This window comes from Helianthus annuus, chromosome 9 (genome assembly GCF_002127325.2).
Source record: "Helianthus annuus cultivar XRQ/B chromosome 9, HanXRQr2.0-SUNRISE, whole genome shotgun sequence".
In the NCBI taxonomy this organism is placed as follows: domain Eukaryota; kingdom Viridiplantae; phylum Streptophyta; class Magnoliopsida; order Asterales; family Asteraceae; genus Helianthus; species Helianthus annuus.
Window position 1 is genome coordinate 141,010,111 of NC_035441.2, and position 10,504 is coordinate 141,020,614.

The window sequence follows — 10,504 nt, forward strand, 5'->3', positions numbered from 1 at the left end:
GTAGCCTTTTGAGCTTGTAACAACTGTTACAGCATAGTTTTGATTTCTGTGACAGATGTGTCAAGTTTATCAACCCTCTCCGTCAATTCTTTGTACTTTAAACCATCACCCAAGTTAATGGGATCATCTGATTTCCCACTAGTGGTGCTTGTATCAGTGGTTAACTTAGGAAAAGTTTCCCAAAAATCATCCACTGATGCCCCTTGTTCTCGGTACTGGGGACTTCTTTCTTCAGCAGAGCTTACCATTTTAAGGTAACCAGCGTATAATGGAAACACACCAGTGGACACTATGGTTCCCAAAGAAGAAATTGCCTTCAAGGGAGTCTCACTAATGAAACTATTATCCAGGTGTAAACCAGTGGGTTCAACACCAGTAGTAGTGCTCCACTTGCACTGCTGACAGGAATTACTTGTAATTCCTGCAGTGTAGCTTTCTCAACTGTTGGTGGGTTAACAGAGATAGAGATACCAGACTCAGTCACTTGTTGTGGTATATTCTCATTGATAGGTGATTGAGAAGAACTGATTTTTATCTGAGCTATATCAAGTGCATCCAACAGAAGTATCATTGATTGTGGTGTCCCTGTTGATACAACCTGATCCTTTTGAGAGGATGCAGGAGGAGTTTTAGGCTCAGGTTGAGATCTTTCTTCCATCTGCTGTGAGGAAGTAGCAGCAGTGGTTTCAGGTGACTTTTGTGTTGTCACAGGTGTTACCTCTGGGATCTCGTCTTCCAGAGTCACCTTTTTGGTGGGTTTGGAGGGCTTTTGGATAGTTTTCTTTTTGGTCTTTTTGGTGATTTTTGGTGTGGGTTTCACAGATGGGGTTGTGCTTCTGTGATCACCAGCAACAGTGGGCTCAACACAGGGGTCTGAGGAGCAGTTGTTGCTGCTAAATTCTGCTCAGGTACCTATGTTTGGGTTTTTAAAGGTTTTGATAGACTTGTGAATGTTTCAGAAGTTAGACTGTTTATTTGAATAGGATTTCCTTGGATAAGCACATGTGCATTATCCTTTGAAAATTTCTTTTGAAGATAAAAACTTAAAAAACCTTGGAAACAATAAAAATGATTTTTATTAATATTCTTAACCATATCATTGAAATTTCCCTGAGAGTAGTTAAAATTTTGTTTAGCCATGATAGCATAGCCCATATATTGAATTTTCAATGGTATTTCATTAAAAGCTGTTGTTTTATTTGACACACATATCAGCAAGGTATGGAATAAAAACCTCGGAGCAGGAGGAGAACTGCCCTTTTCTAAAGTATCCTTTTTCATTTATTCTTCATACCCTCTCTCAGAGAAATCAGTTTGGTATTCTGTTTTTGGGAAAGAGCTTTTACCTGTAAGATCATTGATTTCAAAAACCTCTGAAATGGTTTTAGGTGTGATGACCACTGGAATTCCCCTTATTGATGAAGTAATAGCTAAGGTCTTTTTGTCCTTAGTTTCAAGCTTTGCATTTTTCCAGAACTCTCGTTGGGTATCCACGTAGATGGTTTCATTGCAGGTCAACAAAGTTTTGTACTTTAAAGATGAAAGTGCATCAATCACGGAATGAAAACCTGTGTTTTTACTTGTTTTTGCAAGTGTACACACGTAGTTATGACGGATTTTGAATGGCAGATCCATGATAAATCAAAGGTAGTTAAGAACGAAGGAAGAAGATGCGTGATTTGAGAGAATTTGATGAAAACTGCTTTTGAAAGGAATTTTGAATTCGACTCAACAGTCAAAACCCTGTTTGGGGTTTTGATCAGGGTTTTATAGGTGGAAAAAGTGAATGCTGACGTGGCAGCTGTTACAAAAGATCTGACGGCTAAGTACTGTCCACGTGAGAACCTCTGATGAATAATGGATGACAGTTGTTAGGAAACCACTGATGAATCAATATCAGTAGTTTACAGTGCTGAAAATGAAAACAATAACTGACTATAACTATCAGTGGATAGACTATCAGTGAATTAAAACACTGACCTTTAACAACAATCATTATATAAACAATGGTTCAAGCATGTTCCTTCTCCAAAAAAACAATATTTTAACCCATCAGTCGTTTCAATCCCCTTCAACCTCCACAAAACACTATTTTAACCCAACACTGGTTTTAAACCACCATTTTAACTAAACAGTGGTTTCAACCACAGTTTTCTCAACAGTAGTTCCAAACATCTATTTTCATCCATCTGTTGAACAAAGTCAACAGATGTACCAACCACTGTTTTATTTTCAAACATTTGTTCCCAATAACAGAGCTTTGATCATTTAAACATACCTTTGCCAATATTACAGTGCTGAAAATGAAAACAGTAGCTGACTATAACTATCAGTGGATAGCTTATCAGTGGATCAAAACACTGAGCTTTAACTACAGTCATTATATAAACAGTAATTCAAGAATCTTCCTTCTCCAAAAAAACAATATTTAACCCATCAGTCATTTCAATCCCCTTCAACCTCCACAAAACACTATTTTAACACAACAGTGGTTTTAAACCACCATTTTAACCAAACAGCGGTTTCAACCACAGTTTTCTCAACAGTAGTTACAAACATCTGTTTTTATACATCTGTTGACCAAAGTCAACAGATGTATCAACCACTGTTTCATTTTCAAACATCTGTTCCCAATAACAGAGCTTTGATCATTTAAACATACCTTTTGCCAATATTACAAGCTTTTACACTCTCAAACCTAAATATTTATTTATTTAATTTAAATAACAAACATGGTTAATAATTTTAACAGAACTAATTATATAAAAACTACTAGTGTCAAACAGCATACAAAGTTCATCCATCTGTTGACCCAAGTCAACAGATGTATCAACCACTGTTTTATTTTGAAAAATTTGTTCGCAATAACAGAGCTTTGATCATTTAAACAGACCTTTGCCAATATTACAAGCTTTTACACTCTCAAATATCAATATTCATTCAATAAAATTTTAACGCAGCAAATAACAGAGCTTTGATTAATAATTTTAACACAACTATTTATATATAAAATAAAATTTTCAAAACAGCAAATAGCATTCAATAAAATACAGGATCCTAATTCCTAATCAATTGGTGAAACAGTAGTCTCGATAAGTAAAGCTCCTTTTGGACCATTGTAGTTGTCAACATGTTGGAGGTATTTCAGAAGTTCGTTGCTGAGATCAACTTCAATCATATCCCCCCAGATGCTTGTTATCAGCCACTTGTTGTCTTCAATTATATTAGTCCTTCGGCGCCTATCTACATAGTCAACTACACGAGGATTATTGAAAATAAACACCTTCATCCAGCCTTCTTCTTCATATCTGAGCAAACCAGCAGTTAGCTCAGCAGACTTTCCAATAACAATCAAATGCAGCCTCTTTGCGATGGTCAAAAAATGCCCTTGGCAAGGATTGACTACAATACTCTCGGGAAAATGAAGCATTCTGAAAGTCTCACTCAGAACATCAAAAGCAACAATGTTCCTCTCACCTAGTGGATACCAATAATTTGAAACCATAAAATATATGGTTTTATCAGCATAAACTCCTGTAGACCATGAATAACCACTTGAACCATAATTGTTTACGCTACCGAAATTTATTGTTCTCCATGACTCACGACGTCGTGAGTAAACACGAGCAACAGTTATATTACGGTAACATCTGATGTTCAGCACTTTCAGATCATTGAACTGATCAAAATAAATTCCACCAGTATCAGAGTTTCGATGATGATTGTAATTAAAGTAGTCATCACACAAAACCTTATAGTGCCTGGTAGTTGGATTCCAAAGAATCAACTGACATCAAATCCCTTCATTGCAAACTAACAACAAACCATTAAATGACGATAGAATACGTAAGTTGCTAGGGTGGACATTGTTAGGAAAACTTAAGGTTTTGCTTCTAACAACATCCAAAGTACCAGCAACTACGTCGTCAATGACAATTGACGTGTCTTTAAAGGATAGTAGTTTCTTTTGTACCGAATCTCCACTTCGGAGAGCATGCATCATCTGAAATGCATGACTTGACAATTCGCTATAAACTTGGAAAGACATTTGAAACGGCCAATATCTTCTGCAGAGAGCCTTGTGAAAATCTCGTCAACAATCACTTGAAACCCAAATTTTTCCATTCTGAAGAGAGCCTTGTGAAAATCTCGTCAACAAACTTTTGAAGATGATTGAGTAGATGGATGAAAACAGTAATGATCAAAACCACTGCCCAATGTATTTTATATACCCAATGAAGGCGGTTATGACTAAAGAATATGATGCGACACTCGTTAGGCTTTTAATGCATTTACATGAGAAAAAATAAAATTAAACACGTTATTATAATTACAATTAACATATTCATTTACCTATAAGACGCCTTTAACAAAAGACAGAAGTGATTGAGTGACGTGCATTAATTGCAAAGTACATATCTCGAGGCATTTTGAATTTGAAATTACCGGCAATTTCAAAACCACTGCTATGGTATATGTTTGCCAAAGGAAACATCTGCTAAGTTATACTTTCTTGGCTATGGGCAGTAGTTTACACTCTTGAATGTGGGCCAGACCTTTGACATTTAAATATAGAGTAGTAGTTTGAAATTAAATGTAGTTTAACTCAGATAAAAAATCTCAGAAGCATAAAAATTGACACACCAACAATCAGCATTTAGTCATAACTCAGATAAAAAATCTATTCATTCGGAATACAAAGATATTGCGAACATCTGTTTAAGCCTCTCCTATTTCCAACAGTAGCAAGTCAAACAGATGTTGGCAACAACAGATGTTAGCAATTGACAACAGTAGCAAGTCAAACAGCCGTTAGATCAGCAGATGATGATTTAGAGCAGATGTTCTCTATACACTAACAGAAATTGATACAATATCAACATAATCTAATTAAACTCAGAAACAATTTCACTTCTACATCAAAAGTACCAATCTGCAATAATCAGATGATATTAAAAATTACATAATAATACTTGTTCAGCTTAAAATTACAACGAAACTTTAAAATATAACAATAACACCAAGAAATTTACGAACCTAACAACAAAAATTTAATGCTTTTAGCTTAAAATTTAGTACTTTTAGCTTTAAACTCCATCAATATATATCTTCGACAATCGCCATGAACTACACGGAAGTACTCAATGCATCAACATCAGGTTTCTAGAAACCTGATCTCTCGTGAACAGATCAAGATGCAGTACATGAAAACACTTCTTCAACTATTGAAGAGTAGCCCTGTCCTCATATACGTAATCCTTATCTTTGTTCATAAAGAGCTGCTTTAAACCAAACTTTATGCTTCTTTTAACACAAAAAAGGCAGGAAAGACCATTACTCTAGTAAGATAAAATCTTATCTTACAGCAGTAGCAGATCCTTTCTTGCGTTTAGTAGGAACTATTGCGGGTTCTACATCATCATCATCTGCCCAAAATCATATATATAATCATCATTTAAATGTACATTATTAATAATCTTTCTTTGTGTTTAATTTAACTTTATGCTTCTTTTAATACAAACCTATAATAACCCGCAGCAGATTGTATGAATTTCAAACAACTGGGATTATACTGAAATATAAACCGAGAATTAAAGTATATCACTTGAAAATTAAGAATTCAAAATTTCAAAACTGGAGTAGCAAAAAACACATACTTTACACGATGTTGAAACAATGACACTAGAAACAACTGTAGAACAATCATCATCATCATCATCATCATCATCTGCAGCAGATCATTCACAATCATCATTTAGTCATAACTCAGATAACAAAATTTTAGTAAAAATAAAAAAGAAAAACAAACATAATCATATATATTAGATTACCATGATCAAGGCAAACCACATATCCCCAAAATTTTTTCTGAAAGTGGGACAGAGAGAGCTTCAGTTTTCTGTTATCCTTTATGAACAAATGCCGAGTATTGAGAAGAAGGGATTTGAGGGAGAGATACATTAGAAATGTGGTTTGAAAATACAAAAGTAGAGAACACGTTTATATAAGAAGATAATTGACAGAAGTGAGTGAGTGACATGCATTAATTGAAAATTACATATCCCCATGCATTTTGAATTTCAAATTACCCACAATTTCAAAACATCTGCTGCTAGGTATACATTTGCCAAAGGAAGCATCTGCTACTCTTTTATAGAAGAGCAGTGGTTTGCCCTTTGGAATGTGGGCCAGGCCATTTGAATACACAAGACAGTGGTCTGAAATCAAATTAAAGTGATTTATATATTAGGCATTATGATGTAATAATGACATAAGAAAAGTCTTGTTGGACATGCTCTCCTGCTGACACATCAGCTTTTCTTATGTCACTTGGATTTCTCCTTTTATAGAAAGTATAGATAGATTATATAAGCTCTAAATGATTTGTTGGGAGCAATAATTTTCAAATTTTCATGGGGATGCCAATGGTGTCATATCATTGGGGCGTAGTGTAACGACTCTCACTAAAATTAATACTTAATATGTTAATTGAATAAAAAGGAAACCCTAATTAAGACACCCAAGTGATTCTGCACAAACCCTAAAATTTTCGGAATGATCGGAATCAGGATCAGGGCCTCTAAAACTCAAGGGGGGGTTAAACCTAGTGGACGATTATCCTAAAAACGTGTTGCCTAAATCTGATTGGTCTAATCTGTTGATTCAGCATAGCTAGTCCCATGCGTGGCAACCCTATAGTCGGTTCGTACCCCTTACGGACCGTAAAGGGGTTAGGCTTACGGTCCGTAAGCATGGCCAATTTTGTGTATAAATAGCAGGCCTTGGCACTTGAATCTGGGCACAAAATCGATGTTCAAAGTCGAATTACACACGGAGTTATACTCTGTATACTCTTAAAACACACACGGGTCACGAAGTGCTGCTACGATGCCGGGTATTAACTCAATCGCTGTTTAATTTTTTTCTTTCCGTCAGCTTTTATTTTTGTAAATAATAGCTCGGGATTTTCCCTCTAAATCCCTAAACTCTGCTCGTTATCAGGGTAATAACTCTAATCGCTGCTACGATTCAATCTCCGATCGATTATAACTATCCAACGATTTTCTGAGTGCTGCTCAAATTGGGTTATACTTTGTTATTCATCGTGATTTCGACTTGAATGTTTGAGTGCTGTCCGAACTCGGGCGATACTCTGTCATTCGTTGTGAATCCGCTGAATTGTTAAGTATTGCACTTGTAAATCGTTGTGAGGGTTTTTTATCTCGTGATTATCGTTAAAGTTGAATTGAGTTAATACACTAATACGGGTTCTCTTGTATCTAGAAATTAGAACTCGTAAGCAGAGAGCTGCTAGAATACTTAAAAGCTAAGTAAACTTAAATAAACTTAGCAGTGAAGTTAGCTGAGTAGATTAATTAATTTGTTAATTAAGTTTAGTAAGATTAATTAACCAGTTAATCAAGATTAATTAAGCTAATTCAAGCTAAGCAAGATTTATTAAGCTAAATAAGTTATTTAGTTAAATGGTTAAGTAAACTTAATAGTTAAGGAAACTTAATGTTTAAGGAAACTTAATGGTTAAGTAAAACTTAATAATTAAGCAAACTTAATAGTTAAGAAAAACTAAATAAATAAAAGGAAACTTAATAACTAAGAAATCTTCCTAGCTAAGAAAGGCATACTTCTTACCTATAAATAGGAAGCTTAGGAATTCATTTTCCTTTGCTCATTTCTCTTCTTCTTTACTCTATACGTTGGTGTTCTAACCAATAATCACCGATGCGATGTTCTGTCCGATTGATTCAGAAACCATCTAACGAATGCCGAAGTGTTGTGCTTTGTGAATTTCGTTAAACGGAATCCAAAGTACTATACTTTGTGAGTTCATTAAATGAATACCAAAGTACTGTCTGAATAAGACTATACTTTGTGAAATACGTTAAGGTTCGAATCTCGTGACTACCATTAAGGTTTGATTTGGGTTTTACACAAATACGTATTCCATTCTGTTAAACTATATGTTTAACTACCGAAAATACTTCCCACTACACACTCACAATCAACAAACTATTAAATCATCAGAAGATCCAGAATAATAAAGTGCATGCTTAATTATCAGAAGAAGTAGAATCAAGAAGCTTGTTAAATCAATCTTGCATGCTTATAAAGTGAGTCATTCTTCTTTTATAAACTCTTTTCTCACAGTTTGTGAGTCAACTGTTTTACAAAACTCCAAATTGTTTTCAAAGTTATAATTACAGGGATTAAGTCTATGTAATCACCAAGTTACAGCCGGTATGTGGGGTTTTGTATACATTACTTATTTCCCGTCACACTTGGACAAACGGGTGGCCAAGGGGTGATCTGACCACAGTCACAGACACCATTGGACAAATGGGCTAGCCAATGGATGGTCGAGTGACAAATACTGTGGGTAGTTGGTTGATATCAGAAACATTGTAATTCCCCTTAATACTGTGAATTATAACAAATCTGTTTTATATAAAACCTGAATGAACTCACTCAGTATTTCCCGTTGACAAAACCTTTTTAAAACACGTTTCAGGTAATTACAGTAGATTGGCGTAAGGATTGGATCCGGCACTGAAAGGACTTCAAGAAGTGGCTTATTTTATTAATTAAATCAAATTAAGAAATATTGTTTTTATTAAAAGCTACCTTTGTAAAACATGGATTTTATTCCATCTATTTAAATAAAATCCGGTGTTTCTAAACTCTGATATTTTTCCTAACTCACGGTCCTGATGAAATTTCCGCTGCAATGTTTTTCAAAATAATCACCGGTACCACTAGACTGCTGACGGCACCGATTCCGGCCAGGATGGGGTCGGGGGTCGTGACAGTAAAGGTGGTATCAGAGCTAAGCCACTGCTTTAAGCCTATAAGTGTTGTGATAATAACACTTACGCTTAAATAAAAGAGTTAGGAGATTGCTATTAACTGGTAGCACATCTTATAGCATTTAGACTTGAACATAAGAAAAGATGCCTTAGCATAAGCTAAGCCACTTGTTTAAGCAATTAGGTGTTATAACAATACCTAAGTTTAAACGGAGAATTAGAAACTTAATATTATCTGGTAGCACTCTGAATGATATTTAGACCTGAACTTAAGAATTTTGCCTTAATATAAGCTTCAAGATAAAGTTTCTTATATAAGTATAATGTAATGGATAGTGGTATGCTATAAGAATGACGGTTCGCAGATAATAGCACTTAATTGCTATTAATTCTTGCTTATTGATATTACTTGGTTTAGAATAAAGATATGTTATGGAAATATAAATTTCCTTGATTCCGGATAAAAGCCCTAATAAAAAAAGGCACTTTTAAAATCTCGAAAAGATACTATTTATGGGAAATAGAAAATTTTCTCCGGCAAAAACTGGGTATAGAGTAGCAGACTCTCCAGTTTGTTCGGATATACTGAGATTACCTCTCCGGCGAGTACCGGGTAAGACAGGGTATATGATATGTCAAACGAGTGACAAAATTTCCCTAAATAATATCTTGACCGGATTTCTGACTGGTCCTTGGAAATATGAATCTGATAAATACATTGACTTTATAAAGGATATGTATATTACCGCATTTGAAATATATGATAATATAGATATGTATATCTATAAGGAATTCCAAAAGTCAATTAAGAATAAAGCACAAGCATATGTATATAGATTTCTTTATCAGGAATCTCTCGCATATATCTTTAATTTCGATGTCAAACATTCTTTCGTTTGATCATCTACCTCGTAACTCGTGCAACAAAATAATACTGGAAACCCATTAAGTTGGGACACCATCAAAAATATATAAGAATTACCATCAAAAATATATAAGAATTACCAATGCGTTATCATAAATTATTAACGCCATAAATTATGAACGCAAATAAGAAGCATATAAAGTTGTGCTAATGCACAAGAAAACACATGAAACTTAAATTATACGTCCACGGACGTCGAAGTTTATCACACACAACTTCCAAGACAAGACCTTTGAAAAATATAAATTAGGCACAATGATACCAATACTAATTCCGTCAGTAAAAGAACTCCTAATCAAAAAGCGGCACTTTGCCACCTGATCTTACAAACGATCAAAATATCGCTGAGGTACGTTGGAATAATATTTCACAACCATCGGTACACAGTCAAATCATTGGCACTACAAAAGAAGTCATCTACCTTTGCAAATCACCTATTTCATTTCATTTCATTCGACGTTCTTTGGTAATGTCACTTAACAAAGGTTATCACACGAAATTCCAGATAAAGTTCTTATATTTCTTTCGGTACAATTCTGACTTCTGCCTATAAATAAGTTGACTTTCGTGTTTCTACTTCTTTTAATGGTCATCATACCATAAAGATTTCTTTCATAGTAGCAAATATTGATCTATTTCATTTCTTGGTAAATCTATACCGTACACATGCACTGTTTGTTGTACATGTGGTTCATTTGAGTTACGAAAACCATAGGAAGGCTTCATTCCAATTTATTGTTTTATCAAAAGTTCAAAT